We start from the raw sequence: 17,156 nt of genomic DNA on the forward strand, positions 1-17,156 counted from the left end.
AGCAACCCGGACTCAGGCACTAACTTCAACAGGCGAACCGAGTGCCTGAGGACCTGGAAGCGGAAGGAGAACGTTCACTCTGTAAGCTCCTATTGCCTCCTGTATTTGAACGATGTAACTGTAGCATCTATTGGAAAAAAAGGTTCATTAAAATATAATGTGAAGTCAAACAATGATTAAAGGATGCCAATTTCATGCGAAAACCGATACAAATATAATTGAATGTGACTACTATATTAAGACTGAGGTGTTAGTTAAGCGATAGAGCGCAGAGAAAGGGTGTGTCCTAAGTCTGGAGGGGTCTGAGGAGAAGTCAAAGCTGAGGTGACTCTTGAACAGAGAAACTGAAATGTCCTACTTTTTCATTCCTGGAGAGCCCGGAGGCCCTGAAATCCAGTCCCATGATTATTTTCCAGAGCTGGAGCCTAAATCCCCACCGAGCGACTGGAGGAAGGCGGAAGAATGGTTGAGGAGGGAGAAGCGACGTGTCACAAAACGGTGTGGTACGGGTTTACGGCAAACCCAACCAGCCGGAGTTCCAGATTCCCACTCTCTCCTCAGGGCAGGCCGGCCCGCCCTCTCCCGCCTTCCCGCGACGCTTACTGGGCAGTAGATTATTGACAGAGTCACTCACCAATCGCTGCTCTGCTACGGGGGGCACTCAGGCCCTCAGCCTTGTCTTTGGTCCCTCCGGCGAGATGCAGCCTCTGTGCGTCGACGTCAGCGTGCTGACGTCACGGGCCGGGTACTCGAGGAGCCGGGGGCCGCTGTCCGCGGGCGGTGGGCTGCGCGACGTCTGCAGGGCTCGATTCCCGGTCCAGCCCCGCCGAGCTCCGCCCCTCCGCCCGCGAAGAGTGCAGCGGGCGCAGCCACAGAGCCGCTGTCGCCGGGCCAGCCTAGGGCGGCCGGCCCGGAACCACCCGATGAGGTAGGCTGGGTTTCTCGTCACCCTATTTGACAGATTGGAAAACTGAGTCATCCGGGATCAGATGATTTGCCCGGGACTCACTGGAGACCCGCGAACGGAGGCCAGAGCCGAGCGTCCGGTTGTGTTTGTTGAGCCCTCGCCGTCCTCCGGGGAGGAGGAGGGGCTAGGCAGGCTGTATTTATAAAGGATACGAAAGTGAAGTTGCAGATTGCGGAGCCCCTTTTCATCCAGGGTTTGGGCTGGGATTCAGGGGATGGATGCAGGTAGCGAGGTCTGCATTCCTTAACCCTGCGGACCCCGAGGAGCCCTCGGTGGGGTCCAGACTGGTGCTGGCCCCTTGGGCCCTACAGAATGACCAAGAATGGTTACTGGGGTGATGCGTGAATTATACAGACAAGGTCGGTTACTGACCTCTTTTATTCATCAAGAAAAGCTGTGTTCGAAACAAAATTGAAAAATTAAAGCTCAAGTCCCGAATGTTCTGGCTCTGGTTTCAGTTCAATGCTTTGCCCACTCGTGGGTATCTGGCCATATTTTGAAATCTCAGTAGCATGCTTATTTTTGTTTTAGGATTAGAAAGGGATTCTCTCTCTCTCTCTCTCAGTTCAAACATGAGTTAACATTGTGGAACTTTTCTTATCACTCTCTTCATGTGCCAATTGTTCACCATGTCATGTGTCTTCTATTTCACAGATGGAATCACTGAATTCATCACTTGACTCAGTAATAGTTTGGATAAGTTTAGCAAGGTAACAAAGTAACAGGTCGAACCTCTCAATACTAATACTGGAATTAGTTGTTTGTTTCTCAGAATTCTTTGTTGAGAAGGGTTCTGAAAGATAATTCGTATATATATATATATATAAATAATATATACACACACACACACACAGTCTACCCATACACCCTTACAAAACAAAACAACTTAGGGTACCGTTGCTTTATTGATGGGTTCTAATAAGGTGGGGCATAATTCATGCTCATAAAGTGAAAATGTGTACTATAGGATATATGTATCCATATGTAGTATTTTGTACTGTGAAGAATTTATTCTCTTTAAATCTTGCTGTCTGAGACATTGACCTTTTAAGACTGCATTATTGCATAAAACTGCATTAAAGAAATGAAATTAAAGCCGCTTCAGGGGACTTTTCCTTACTAAGGTTCACAGAAGAATGGTTATTATCATTTGACTTTAGTCTTTGGAAAATTTATCTGATGAGTGCCTCATCTATGCCATGCTTTGTTTTAGATGTTGGGGATTGAACGCTGAAACGTTTAGATAAGGATCCTGCCCTCAAGACCTTCCATTTTGGTGGAGATACTATAAATATATAAACAAAAATGACAATTTTAGATAATGATAAATGCTAGAAAAAAATATTACAGGGGAAGGGGCTGGAGAGTGACTGGGATGTGGACGGAAGTTTAGATGTGGGTGATCAGAGGAGATTCCTTGAGGAAGTTTGGAGGAGACCTGAGTGTTTAGAATGAGTCAGCCATGGGAAGATGACTGGAAGTTTCCAAGCAGAAATTACAGTGCAAAGGAGCTGAAGGAAAAAGGAGCTTGGCATGTTCCAGGGATGGATGAAAGGCTGTGTGGTTGGAGTGAGGTGAACCTAGGGGAGAGGGAGATGGGGAGACACGGGGAGGAGATGACGCTCAAGAGGTAGGCAGGACTGAGGTCATCTGAACCCCAGGTAAGAATTGCAACCAGACAAAGGAAATAGGATTTAGATATAGTCAAAGCTCTCCTTTTTTTTTTTTTTTTTTTTGCAGTAAGCTCTCCATTTTTTTAAGTGACATTCATAGAAGCTAACCAGCTCTCTGCTTTATATTGGTTATGAAATCATTACATGTATATATTTTTTACCGATGGTCCTCTTTCTTAATGGAAAAATGTCTTCTTCCCTCAAGCGCTGTGTCCCAAGCTGTTTCTTTCCTGTTCATTCTTATTACTGGCAGGACTCTGCGCCTCTGCTTATCTTCCACTCCCTGCTTTTATCCTTCCTGCTCCCAAGCACGAGTCCTCTCCAGTGTTGATGTGCAGACATTAAGTCCCTGCACTTCCCCACGCAGAGTTCTAGGAAACTGCATTGTCAAGTGGATTACTGTTTTCCATTAAAACTTTTATTACTGACCAGAGACTTAACGTCTGCCTTTATTTAGTGCCTACGATGTACCAGGTGCATTATATACATTCTGATCCTTCTAACCTTCTACTGTAAATCTTATCCCTTCTTGGTGGAAGAGGAAGCTTCTGCCTCAGGCCACCCAGGTGGTACTGAGGGAGCCCAGGTTTGAAACCAGTTAGCCTGCCCCCAAAGCCCATTCCATGCTACTCCACCTCACCGCTTCCCAAGTACATAACAACTACAAACCTCTGTTATTTGAAATTAATATTTTATGAAATAGCATTTTAGGGATCGTGATTCAATCCTCTTAGTTTAAAGGTGAGACTGTGGAGGCCCATTGATATTCGGTGCTTTTCAAGGCAGAATTGGCACCAGATTCTCGCCCTGCTGATTCTCAGCCTAGTGTTCTTGTTTGCTTGTTTGTTTGTTTTTCTGCTATACTTACTTCATGAAAGTCCCTTCACAAGGAGTTTCTGTATACACAAAAATATAATTTTTCAGCATCATGAATTTACTGTCCATAACCTCATACAAGGCAATTTTTAAAAGATGAAACAGTGCTGCTTCTTGGGCTAAAATAACCCCTTGTTTTATTTTACTTCTCTTTTTCAGCAGTGAGCAGGTGTAAATATTCTGGATGAATCTTGGTTCTCTTAGTAGAAAGTGGTTTCAAAATGACTTTAAAATTTAAGTTTTAACTTCACAAATCTTTGTAAGGGAGTTTTAAATTTACTGTTTTCCCAGCTTTAACCATTTGCTTACAAGTATGGGAATATTGCCGAGTGTTTGCTGGCTCAGAGTTTCTGCTGGCAAGTAGAGTTTCTTCCTATAATTGAGGAAGCTGTTGGGTCAGCTCAGGAATACAACTTCTCTTTCTTAGTGTAATGTATTACCATTTTTAAAAAATGAGTAAAAATCAGTTCCTAAATTATATGGCTGGAAAATGGGTTACTTTGTTTCTACAATTTAAAAATACCCATTGTTTATTTCTAAGGTTTGCTTATTTTATTAATTATGATGGGGATATGGTTGATGAAAAATAGTAAATTAAAAAATAGCTAAATTTACTTTCTGGTGGCTTTTTGACTCTCCTATAACTTAGTGGAGATTGTCTTTTCTATTAGTCAAATCAGAATAATGTTATTAGAATTAGTAACACCTTCTTTCTTAAACATTGGAAGATATTTAAATTTAGCCAAAAGAGAGCTTTTGCTCTTTAAGTCATCTACGGGCTGCTTTGACTGAGTATCTCTATCCTTTAAGATTGTTCATGCAACTGACCTCCACCTTCTGAAGGTCCAGGCTGTCATGATTTGGACTCAAATTACAGTGCGTCCTTCCACCATGAACTCAGTGCCCCAAACTGGACTCCTGGCCTTTCCAGCTTTAGTGCCATTGCTTGTGCTCTGCCTACAGCCTGGTATGCCTTCTAGATGGACAAACCCAGACAAAGTTCTACCTGTGCCTCTGTTTCCATCTATGCTCCTTCCTCAATGAGATACTTCCTGTATCTCTTTAACGGAAGCCTTCTCTTTCACAACATTTTTGGTAGTCTTTCTCGTGACAGTTTACCAATCTTGGTGTCTTTGGTAATACACTATATTGTATGTGGGTATTCAAATATATGTTGACTTGAGCTTAAAAGGGACTTAACAATTCATGTTAGACATGCAAAGTTTTTTGTAGATTATAGAGCCCTGTAGTTTATAGTTTAGCCCTTTTAGATTTGTAGAGCTTTTATTGCCTCCTCTTTGCGGGAAGCATTGTTATGCTTTTCTTGGCTTTGATTCAGTAGAACCTCTTTCCTGTTTTCAGTTGAGGGTCTGACTGCTACAGCTACCAAAGGGTCCCTTGAGAGGAACTCACCTCTTTGGGCTGTAAATATTGAAGACACATTGTTGCAAATAAAAATCAGTGTTCTCTGTGTTTATGGCTTTAGAAAAAAATAACAGTAATTCCAGTTTTTAATACTGAAGATGAGAAAACTGAAGCCCAGAGGACTAGCCAGGGGCTCCTGTAGTGCCAGGCAGGGGAGCCTGGTGAGTACTCCTGGTTCACGGCGGTGGGGCCAGTGTGGGCCAGCACTCGTGCTGATGTTTTGCTGCAGAATTCCTGGTAGCCTATTAAGAGTGTATCAGGGCTTCCCTGGTGGTGCAGTGGTTGAGAGTCCGCCTGCCGATGCAGGGGACATGGGTTCGTGCCCCAGTCCGGGAAGATCCCACATGCCGCGGAGCGGCTGGGCCCGTGAGCCATGGCCGCTGAGCCTGCGCGTCCGGAGCCTGTGCTCCGCAACGGGAGAGGCCACAACAGTGAAAAAGATTGTATCAGTACAGCTTAGGCCTTTTCCGGATTGTTACACTTGCTTTGCTAGTGAGTCGCCCTGGATCTGGGAGACACCTCTTGTTGTGACTCACGGTCAAAGCAGGACCTCTCACCAAGGATCCCGGACTGAGCTATTTAAGCCCGTGGGATCTTCCTGGGCAAGCATTGGCTGGTATTGGGTTTGGCAGGCTCTTTAGTTTAAAACCTCTCTCTTCTACTTCCCCTCTCATCACAGTTTTCCAAAAAATATCTTGGGACTGGTGGGCATCCTTTGTATTAAACTTGGAGTTTGGAGGAAATCAGTCTAGTGCCTTCTAAGTTGCGGTAATTACAGGTTTCCACGTCCCATATTTTCTAGGACAGTTTACTTTTCAGACACTGTGCATTGTTGCTCACTAGAGCATGTTCTTGTTTGCTTTTTATTTCAGGAAAATGTATTCTCATAATTCTTTTAATTAATCAATCACTTGCTGAATTAATGATGTAGAACCAGAGAATTTCAAGTTCATTTTCCTATCGGTATGGTATGTTAAATTCTTCCAAGGGAACACAAGGAGCTCTTGAGAAATTAGAATCTTCTCCAGCTGAGGTTGGAGCACCAGCCAGGACTTGCTTATGTTATTATTAATAAAAACTGACACTTAGGGCTTCCCTGGTGGCGCAGTGGTTGGAAGTCTGCCTGCCAATGCAGGGGACGCGGGTTTGTGACCCGGTCCGGGAAGATCCCACGTGCCGCGGAGTGGCTGGGCCTGTGAGCCATGGCCGCTAAGCCTGCGCGTCCGGAGCCTGTGCTCCGCAACGGGAGAGGCCACGACAGTGAGAGGCGCGTTCCACAAAAAAAAACCCTGACCCTTAGGGCTTCCTCTGTGTCAGGTGCTGTTTTAAATGCTGTGGGTCAGGGTTTCTCATCCTCAGCACTGTTGACGTTTTGGGTTGGATAATTTTTTGTGGTGGGAGCTGTCCTGTGTGTCATAAGGAGTTTAGCAGCATCCCTGGGCTCTATGCCCTGGGTACCAGGGGCCCCTCCCCTAGCTGTGACAACCGAAAATGTCTCTCGACAAGCCAGCTGTCCTGAAGGGGGTAGTGAGCAGAGTCCTTCCCTCCACAGCCCAGACACCTTGAGAACAACTGCTTTATATAAACTAATTTATTCCTCTCAACAGCCCTCTAAGGTGGGTCATATTATTGTCCTCATTTTATGGAAGGAGAAGCTGAGGCATAGAGTGGTTAAGTAACTTGTCCGAGATTACACAACTAGTCAACAATCATACTGGATGTGAAACCAGGCACTGCTGTTCGTGAACCCTGGCCCAGCGTATCCAACAGACTGGGCGCAAACTGTTAGGAATCCAAAGACCCATGTAAACCAGGGGACAAAACAAATGCCAGTGGCATCAAGCAGGGCTGTGAGGTGGCTGGAGGGAACTGGGGAGCCTTGCCAGAATTGCCTGTTTTTCAAGAGAAGCTAGAAATCTGGATTTTATTTGTGTGAAAAAATTCTTATCTTTTAATATTGGCAATTCAGTGTTTACAAAACATCGTGCAAGCCACTAGACAGGCAAAGAGTATCACCTACATATGGACAAGATTTGGTCCTGGGCCATTAAAGTTTGTGGTCTCTTTTTGTGGAGACTTTGCAGCAATATAACATTATAGAGAATTGTATATTCATTTGATGAGGGGCAAGGAGGTAGATTCTCTGTGGAGAGCGAAAGTTTCGCTTCTTGGAAGGCTCTGAAAATAAGGATGGGTGGGTGGAGCTTCTAGCTAGAAATGGTTGTCTTGCTTTCTTATAAGCCAAAAGAGTGCGAGACTTAGGCTGGCCATCTGTCACACTTTGAAATGTTAATGCTCTGCTGCCCAGACTCAGTTTGCAAGTTCTGTACTTTTATGTCCTCCAGCAGCATCACTCATAACAGTTTCTTTTATGACCTCTGCTTGTCCAGGTGTTAAAACCCATATCTTATATGACACTGAGAAAACATAAATTCTGGAATTCAGTGGCTATATCCTGGAGAAATGAACCACAACCATACCTCACTTTTTTAACAGCCAGTAAGCAGTTGAGTATGTTTTCACTCTCTAGGTAAGACCAGGCTGTCTGCCTGCTTTAGTAGCAGATGGAATTCTGCTGGCCTTTGCAGCATTTTCCTTGAGCCTGTGTGCCATCATGCCCCTGCTCTGGTGTGAAAAGCAAACTCCTTTTCTTATGCTGACTTTTCATGGCCTCCAAATCTGTCCTGTCCTTCAGTCCCCAGTACCTCCTAAGACTCCCTCACGTGGGCCCCTCCCCCACTGTGGCCCAGTCTCCAGAACTTGTTCCTGGTCCTCCTTTGTTTTTAATTTCCTCTAGTCTGCCTCTTCCTTGCTATATGTCACCTTTTCATTTCTTCTGAAGACATACATTTTCTCTTAGGCCAGCTTTTTTTTTTTTTTTTTTTTTGCGGTTCACGGGCCTCTCACTGTTGTGGCCTCTCCCGTTGCGGAGCACAGGCTCCGGACGCGCAGGCTCAGCGGCCATGGCTCACGGGCCCAGCCGCTCCGCGCCATGTGGGATCTTCCCGGACCGGGGCACGAACCCATGTCCCCTGCATTGGCAGGCGGACTCTCAACCACTGCGCCACCAGGGAAGCTCTAGGCCAGCTTTTTCATCAAGCCTTTTCTAGCCACAAGAACTTAAAGTTTGGTCCTTTAGACTTATAGCTATCTTAGGCTTTAATTTCTAATTATTTGTATAAGCATTTTACCTCCTTTATAAAACTGTATTTTACTTGAGGATAGGGAACAGTCTTTCCCATCTCACTTTTTCCCCATGGCATCTAGCATAGTGTTTTACATAGGGTAGATACTTAATATGTTTCAGTTTATTCACTGGAGTCTGGTAGGTTCCCACTCATACGGTGATCTCTTCCCTTTCTTTCCATATATTTGTATCAGTTTATAATATAGTGTGTTGTTAGAGGGACTTCACTAAATAGAATTCAGAATATGTAGGAAAAAGTGATGACCAAATTAATTTGGGGAGGTTGGAGCATCTTTTTTAATTACATTGTCAGTGCTAGTAATCGGAGATGAAATATCCTTGGCTTATTTAATATAATGTATTAGAGCTCCAGACAACTGTGTAAACTTGTCTAACTTTAGGTAGCAAGCACCTAGACTCCATACTTTTATACAGTGATATTTGTAATTCATGAATTTAACAAACAAATTGAATGCCTAAAACATGGCCACGCATTTCCCTAGGTGCTAAGGGCACAGAAATGTCTTCTAGGAGCTTTTGGTATAGTACTGAGAATAAGACATGTAAACAATATGTGAAATACATATGAAAGATTAGAAGTGCTGGTAAAGAAAGATAACATATCAGTGGGCTCAGAGAAGATTTCATTGAGGAAGTGATCCTTAAGCTTCCTTGAGCAATGAATAGGCTTCTATTGCTGTTAATCATTTGGCAGTTGGAGGGAAAGGCACTCCAGGCAGAAGGAGTATTAGGACAAAGGCACGGATGGTGCAACCACCTCGTGGACAAGGGAGCCAACAATGAGTTAGTACATCTAGAGCCCTGGGTGTGAGGGAAATGGAGTTTTGAGTAGAGGGAGGAAATGGTTTATTCAGGCTTTCATTTTAGAAAAGCTAGCATGAGAATGTTTTGCAGATAGTAGACTGAATTACAGAGTAATGTGGATAAACGCTGATTGGGAAAACCATGGAAAAGACTGATGAGCGCTATTAGGAGGAATGACACAGTCACCAGTTAAGAATATAATGTTTGGAAGATAGAGCCAGTAGCAGAATCACATTTAACACATTGTCTTAATACAAGGTGTAAACGAGATCTTACTGATTATTATTGGTTAATTTTTCTTACCTTAAACATTTGTGAAGTATTTATAGGTAGTGTATATATATTATACATCAATGTCAATATTTTTAAGTCATTCTTAAAATTTTCTTTTTTGATTTTGTAATTGTTTATTTCTTATTAATTATTTGAGAGCAAATAATTTGAGAGCAATTATTTGGAGACATGCTAGTTTCAAACCTCTATTGAGAACCTTGTGAGCTTAAACAGGTCTTACTTTAGTGATATCCTCTGCCTCTGTAACATGTGTTCCCAGCCCATTCTCATTATTAGGCTGTAGTTCATACTCTATTTTCTGGATATATTAGCTTGTAGTTGTATTGACTCTTATAATTAGTGGTCTTTGTTTCTGTGATCCTGTTTCCTGAAGCACAAGCTAGGTTGATAAAGTCCTCTGATGCTGATCTCTCAAGGCTCTGTGTTCCTTTGTGACCGCCTAAAAAGTCTGATGAAGAAAGAGGAAAGGGTACTGGTTTAAATCTCAGTGTCAAGATTTGAGATTGACTTTCCTTCCAAGTCACATGCACCAAGCTTTGAACCTCAAACCTTGACTTACGGTAGAGATTAGTGATTTTTTTAAAGAACTGTGTTTTACCCATGTCTCAAATTATGGGAGATAACGTATGTAACTTCTGCCTGTTGGTAGATACCCCCGCGCAAACATGCCAATGGCCTTCCCTTTTATTGACTTGCTCTAGTTTGTGAGATACGAAGTTGGCCTCAGATAACTCCAGGGACAGTTGATGTTACATCTTCCCTAGCATTGCTACTAGTGTGCCACTTCTACCAGCTGTAGAGCCACTACAGGAGCAGTGAGTAGAGGATGGCTCTGACAACTAGAGCGACACTTGCAGGAACCCTTATCCTGCCAGAGAAGGAGTCTTGTGTTGTTGAATAAAAAGAAATGCATCTTGCCTCTAAATATCCACCTTGGCTCTGCTGTTTGCTCATCAGCTAGCTACTTATAGTTTAGCTTCTGTTTTCTCTGCATAGAGAATATAGGTCTGGGGAGGCCTGCTAGGAATGTGTTCTTCACACGTTCTTAATTCTAGTCTTTGAGATGAAGAAAGACAGTTACTAAAACAAGTTGTACACCTTTAGCTACCTTCCTATGGTTCCTAGGAGAGCAGTGAGCTCACTGCCTTGAGATATTATTGATTTTCAGATCTAGATCAATAAGATCATCAGTTCCACCCTGAGAATTGAAAGCGTTTGTTGGAAAATTGCTTGCAGTAAGTACTGAAGAAGTGGCATTACATAGTGCAAAGGTGTCCTTGTATGCACTGGAGTATATTTCAAGTTTCTTAACTGAGGGACCTTCATCTGTCTAGATAGTAATATGATGTTGATTCCATTATTGCCAAGGCTGGCAACACATCTCTTAAGAGGAAGGTTTAAATATTCATGAGAATATATGCACTAAGGAGCAACATGATTCCTCTGAATTACTGTCAGCTGATGGTTGACTGGTTGACAGTAATAATGAGGTTAAAATTGGGAAAAATAGTGGTAACTCCATAATAACCGTTCGGTATTTTTGTGATTTTTAGGAAAGCTAAAAATAGATTTAGTTCTATGGGAAGAAAAAAAAGTCCTGGAAAATGATAGGCAGTCAGCAACCAAAAAAAAATCAGCAGTCTTTTGACTTGTGGAAAAGACTGACTCATGAAGGAAAATGAGGTTATGTGTAGCTTCTGTGATTGGGAAGATTAAGACAAAGGAATTTCTAGGTAAGCTGTGGCGAAAATATTTGAGTGTAGGAGTTAAAGCTGAAGCTTTAACAAGCTGCAAAGTCAATTTGAGCACCAGGAGAGATCTATTAGGAGGAGAATCAGAGGCTGGAGAGAGACAGTAGAAGCTGGAGGAAGGTAGCTATAGTAACTTTGTTGTTCCAGTGATTCCGGGCCACTTGATAGCAGCTTCTGAAAAAGATGAGAGACAAATAAAGTAGTGTTCTTGTTTGTCAGAGGCCATCTTGAGAGAGACTTTTGAAAAATGGTGAGGTGTAGCTATAACATTCCAGCCATCTGACTCAACCAGTGCTGGTGATGTAACTGGCTACCGAGTTGTTGAGCCCTGCAGGGTGATCTAACAACATGTACCACCCAACATGACTTTGACCACTGTGTGGCCTATTTTCATTTTGCCAACCTATGATCTTTGGAAGAACAAATATACATTGTCAAAGGACCTTCCTCTGTCCAGCTGGCCCATCTTCCCCTGGACCAAGCAACATCCCACTGGCATGGTTACTGTCAAGAGTATACACTTGATTTCTTTCCCCTCTCTCCGGTCGCTCCCTTGTAGTATTTATATATCTGCTTCCTTGACTGTTTGGAAGTTTTTGTGAGAGCAGGGAAACTCTTGCATTACCTTTTGGATCCTTTAAAATATCTGCTTGGAGTTTTACATTCTGTAGGTGTTCAATGCTTATTATTTAAGAAAATGAGAACTCTTAGAGGATTTAAATAGGGCCCGCCTCATAATTATTTTCTGTTCTACAAGTAGATGCACTTTCTTTGGTTTTTTCCCCCTTCTTCTTTTATGGAGAGAAAGGAGAACATTCTGATTTCTGTTGTGTCTCATGGCTGTTAATAATTTCCATCTGAATGCTGTTGATTCCCTTTCTGTTTCTCTCTCAGACTTCTCCCCTGAACTCCTGACTCATATCCAACTGTTTACTTTTATTTCCACTTAGATATTAATAAGCATCTTATACTCCATGTGTCCAAAGTGAGCTGATGTTCTCCCTCAGAGTCGCCCCTCCTGTAGCTTCTCCCTTTCAGTAAATAGTGAGTCCATCCCTCCCTTCCCACAGGCTATAAATCTGGCAGCTCTCCTTTAGTCCTCCCTTTGTCCTGTATCCCATGCCCAACCCATCCCCTACTGCTTTTGGCTCTGTGTCTGGAACCAACCACTATCACCACCCTCATCTACTAAGGCAGTATGTCCTCCCTCTCCTGAATTATTGCCGTAGTCCCCTAAAGGGGCTCCCCGCTTCTGTGCTTCTGTCAGCCAGAGCGTCTCCTAAAGCTTCAGCTGCATCAGCCTTCTCTTCTACTGAAAAGCTTCCAGTGTCTTCCCATCTCATTCAAAATCTTTACTGTGGCCTCTGATGCGCCACAAGGCCGCCCCAAGTTGTTGACTTCTCCGTTAATCACCTCCCGCTGCTCTTCCATGCTGTCGGCTCCTGCAAAGCTGGAAGCTAACGACCTGCTGAACTCCTGCCTGGCCCGCACCACCCCACGCTCAGGCCCGTGCCTGTCCTCTTTCTCCACCTGCCCTGCTCTTTCTTCTGATACTGCCTGTGACGTCTCTCCCTTATCACCTGCTAGTCCTTGCTCCACCTCTGTTCACCTGTAAATGACCTCAGTGAGCTCATCCAGACCAAGCAGTGTATGGTTACAGGGCTCCTCTGTTTATCCTGTGTCCCTGCACTCTAGAAGGTAAGCTCTGTGAGGGGAGAAAATTCCTTCAGCTTTATTCATTGCCGCATCCCCAGTGCTCAGAGGAGGACCTGATATGTTTTTGGTAGTTCAAAACCTATTTGTGGAGTAAATGAAGTAGATGCGGTATATTCTCGGCAAACTTTGAATTTTCAAAAATTATCAAGTGCAATTTTTAAATCTTATAGTATACATCCAGGTTCAGTTTCTTAATAAACGTTTTAGATTTGCCTCATAAATTATGAAAACATCAATATGTATTTACCCAGCTATCTTTAAATCTTAGTATTTCCCTCTATATGTCAAATAAAAGTTCACTAATATTTCTAATATTGCTATAGAAATAGGTCACTTAGAAATTAAGTTGCCATAAGAACAGGTTTGGGCTTGGGAGATAAATTAGTGTCTGTGAGGGGAGCGACTTAAAAACACCATCACATACTTGTTTTCTGCTTTAATTCTTCCAAGTCATTGATGCTAGTTTCTAAATAAATTTGAGTCTTGAAACATGCTGTCAAAAAGTTAACTTCTCTTTATGCACACACAATTACTTTTATCTGTTGATATTAACAGAAATTGTTAAATGAGATGAGACTGCAAGAAATGACCTAGAGCTTGATTAGAGAGCGTTAATGTGTGTCGAGGGGGAAGAGGGCAGAACACATAGCAGCAGAGTGAGCAGACTTATCAGGATGGAATAAAATGTTTCATTACCTCCCAAATGAATATGAACAACAATAGAAAATATGACACCTGGAACGTAAGTATTAAGAATAAAACCATGGAATTGATACATAGAGATATTACTATGGAGTTGGAGTTCTAAATTCTTGAAGCAAAGTAAGAGAAAGAAGGGAGTGCAGTTGAAATGTAGGTCCCAGTAGAATAAGTCAGCTGCATGAATAAAACAACACATGGTGCCCACAAGCCTCGGTGGATGATGCGTTGTAAAAGATCCATCTTTCCCCAGGTGTCTGGGAAGAGTATAAGTACTAACATACGGAACAAGTGAAGGATAAAGTTGGCCATTAAAAGCTTACAGTAAAGTTATGTCTTGTGCACATTTTCACTAAAGACCGGAGCAAACTTGAGACCCCAAACTGTTGCATGGTGTGCACTCTGTTATTTCATTTAAGCCTTGTGACGACACAACAACAGCAAAAGACTATTATTAGGTATTTGGTATTGGCTCAAAATCCAGACAGAATGACTCCTGTCTGCAGTCACAAGCACTTTAGAAGTGTTCATCCAATCTCCATTTGTGTCCAAGAAATTCGATAGTTTTATTAGGGGCAGAATGATTTGGATGCCCAGAAATCTTATATAGGTTTTCCTTTGAGTTTATCAGTGTGTCTCAAATTGTCACGTACATAGGAATTATTACACAGAGGTATGTGTACAAAATCCACATGCATTCTCTTTTATAGAATGAGTTATGAAGTTTTCTAAGATGATTCCAGTTGCTTATTCTGCTCTTAAAGGTAGCTCATACTTACAGTAAAGTTAATTTAATGAATTTTTGCAGTGAAAATTTGTCTTTATTCATGTTTATATAAACACACACACAACATACACATATGTATACTATATACTTATTATGTTTAAATATATTTATATCATATATACATGTTTATATATACTGGATGGATTGATAGATAGATAGAGCAACTCTATCCCAAAACATCCTTATGTCCTTATGTTTTTCTGAACTATTCAGAGGTTAAGAATTTCTAAGAATAAGGGAATTCTCCTGCATAATCAGAATACTAGACTATAATCAATTTTCCAGCTGTCTTTTGTAGCATTATCTTTTGGGTTTTTTGGGTTTTTTTAAATTCAGGATTCAGTCTAGACTTCTGCATTGCATTTGATGGTTGTGGCTCTTTATGCTTTTTTAAGTTTGAAGAGTATCCACACCGCTTTCCTACCTTTTGTTCTCGTTTTGGTTTTCAACATGTTGACTTCGCTCAAAATTCCAGAATACCGGTCTTTTAGAATGTCCCACCTACTGTGTTTGTTTGTTTCCTTATGGCTGAATTCAGGCTAAACATTTTCTGGCAAGGGAACATCATAATTGTTGTTATATACCTGTGACTGTATCACATTAAAAGGCATATAATGTCAGCTTGTTCTAATATTGGTAATGCTGTTTGATTACTTGGTACAGGTGGAGACTACCAGATCTCTCTACTATAAAGTCATATTATTCCCAGTGAAATTATTAAATATTCTGAGGGGTTACACTTTGAGACTATGAATATCCTATTCCCCAACAATGTTTTAATAATTTTAAGCATCCAGTAAAGATCCTTGCCCGAATCACTTACTCCAGCTGGGGCTTACAAACCGTTGATTTATCTAATTTTATTAATTTTTTCTACATTTCTTAATCTAACATTTGTTTCCTGTAAAGGAGAATTTCTACCCTCTCTTTTTTGCAATATTACGATGGACTCATGGAACTTCTTAATTTTTCCAACATAAATTCCAGCATTACAGTCATTATTCATTTTTATGTTCAAGTCACCCAATCTGACCCGCGGGAACTCGTCACAGCCTGCACAATTTTGTTTTTTTTTTTTTTAATGATTATGGCTTTTTGTGCCTTCTCTTAAGAAATCTTTGCCTACAAAAAGGTTTTAAAAATATTCTCCTGCAAATTCTTATATCAGCTTTATATTTTTAGCTTTTCTGCCTATGATCCATCTTGAATTATTTTTTGCATGGTTTGAGTTAGGGTTTGAGATTCATGGTTTTTTTCAATTTTGATATCTGGTTGTCTCAGCATCATACTTTCTTTTCTTGTTGGATTGCTTTGACATCTTTGTCAAAAGTAAAATCATATAAGTGTGGGTCTGTTTCTAGACTCTTCCTTATGTTCCACTGATCTATTTGTTGATCCTTCTGCTAGTGCCACACTGCCTTACTGAAGTGTTATAGAAAATCTTTAAGTAGTGTGTCTTCCAATTTTGTTCTTTTTCAAGATTGCTTTGGATATTCTCATTTCTTTGCATTTCTGTATACATTTTAGAATTAGCTTATCCGCTTGATGAGATTATGATTGGGATTGAGTTGAATCTATAGACCAATTTGGGGAGAATTGAAATCTTAACAATATGAATTCTTCCAACCCATAAACATGGTCAGCTCTCTGTTTATTTTCATCTTCTTTGATTTCGCTCAGCAGTGTTTTATCGCTTTACAGTGTTTTATGTTTTGGGTGCTATTTTAAAAGCATTCCACCCCCTCCTCATTTCTTCCTGCTCCCAACTGCCTAGAATGGAGGAATCGGTAAACAGGTGAATCACAACATCCTGAATAAGCTATTTTTTTGGTTTTCTTTTGTTTTTTGATGTTTTGTTGTTTTGTCTTATTTTGTTTTTATCTAAAGTAGATTGAACATAATCTTGAGGCAGCATGATCGATGTCTGTGTACACTATTTTCTGATAGGGGCGGAGAGGTGTAGAAGAATGAGGGGAAGCAAAAGCCTCCCTGAGAAAGTGACCTTTGAGTTAAGGCTTATTAGGATGGCTAAGAGTCTTAGAGATAAGGAAAGTAGCGCTCAAGGTAGGGAGAAAAATACAAGCCGGGGTTGGTGAGAATGTGATTCCTTTAGGGAACTGCTTGTGATTTGTAGTATGGTGAAATGGTTCTGGAGAGGTAGGCAGAAGTAGGCCATGTGTTAGGTTAGGCAAGATTAAGGAATTTGAGCTCTACCTGAAGGTCCCAGGAAACTAATAAATGATCTCATAAATTTAATTTGATCCCCTAAAAAATCTACAGGTGTTGGGTGAGAATTACCTTAGTTTATCAATACATTTATTTTTCTAGTGTACCTTGACTTGCTTTGCCCATTTTTCTAATTGGATTTAAGGTTTTTATTATCTGTCTTTCAATACTCTTGTTTTGCTTCTAATGTTTTTGAATAGAGAAACTTGATTTTTACGTATTCAGTTCTGTTTTCCATTGTAGATTGTCTTAGAAAGAATTCCACATCCTAAAATCATGTGTTATTTACCACAATTTCTTCTACTATGTAAACCATACAAACGATTTTGCTTTGTTAGCTTTTTAATAAAATCTTCAGTATATTTTGATAAGTAGATTTCTTTCTCCATGTACTTGAATGACTGGTTAATAGTTTTATTCTTTTGCAACTGAATTTTGATGGTATCTTTATCATCTGTAGATATTTTTTGGTTTACACAAGTTTTTCCTTGCAGAAAAGCTTAGGGAAGTACAGGCCCCACAGTGGCTTATTGGTAATGAGTTTTCCTTGGCCGTCAGTGTTTTTATTATTTTTTTAATTGAACTAATGCTTAATATTTTGGAAATTTCCTATGACAGTTAACGTTTCTGGCTTCTACGGATAAATAACAGTATCCTCTATGTCCACACGTTTGGCCCTGGAATATTGGGCATACGCCCCCCTCCTGTTTGCCGGTTGTTCCTTGTCTCC

General features: G+C 41.3%; 1 protein-coding gene across 4 annotated transcripts in view; it reads left to right on the top strand.

Annotated features, from left to right (window-relative positions):
• Nucleotides 1–793: 793 nt before the first annotated feature.
• The window catches only part of STARD3NL (STARD3 N-terminal like), a 49,956-nt gene continuing 33,593 nt past the window's right edge, over nucleotides 794–17,156 (top strand). For 3 of the 4 annotated variants that reach the window (XM_082662425.1, XM_082662427.1, XM_082662428.1), the window contains exon 1: nucleotides 794–928. The gene's annotated coding sequence lies outside the window, so the exon portion shown is untranslated. The remainder of the gene's footprint in view (nucleotides 929–17,156) is intronic. The other variant, XM_082662426.1, reaches the window with a different exon arrangement.

This window comes from Grampus griseus (assembly GCF_964374135.1).
Source record: "Grampus griseus genome assembly, chromosome: 9".
Classification (NCBI taxonomy): domain Eukaryota; kingdom Metazoa; phylum Chordata; class Mammalia; order Artiodactyla; family Delphinidae; genus Grampus; species Grampus griseus.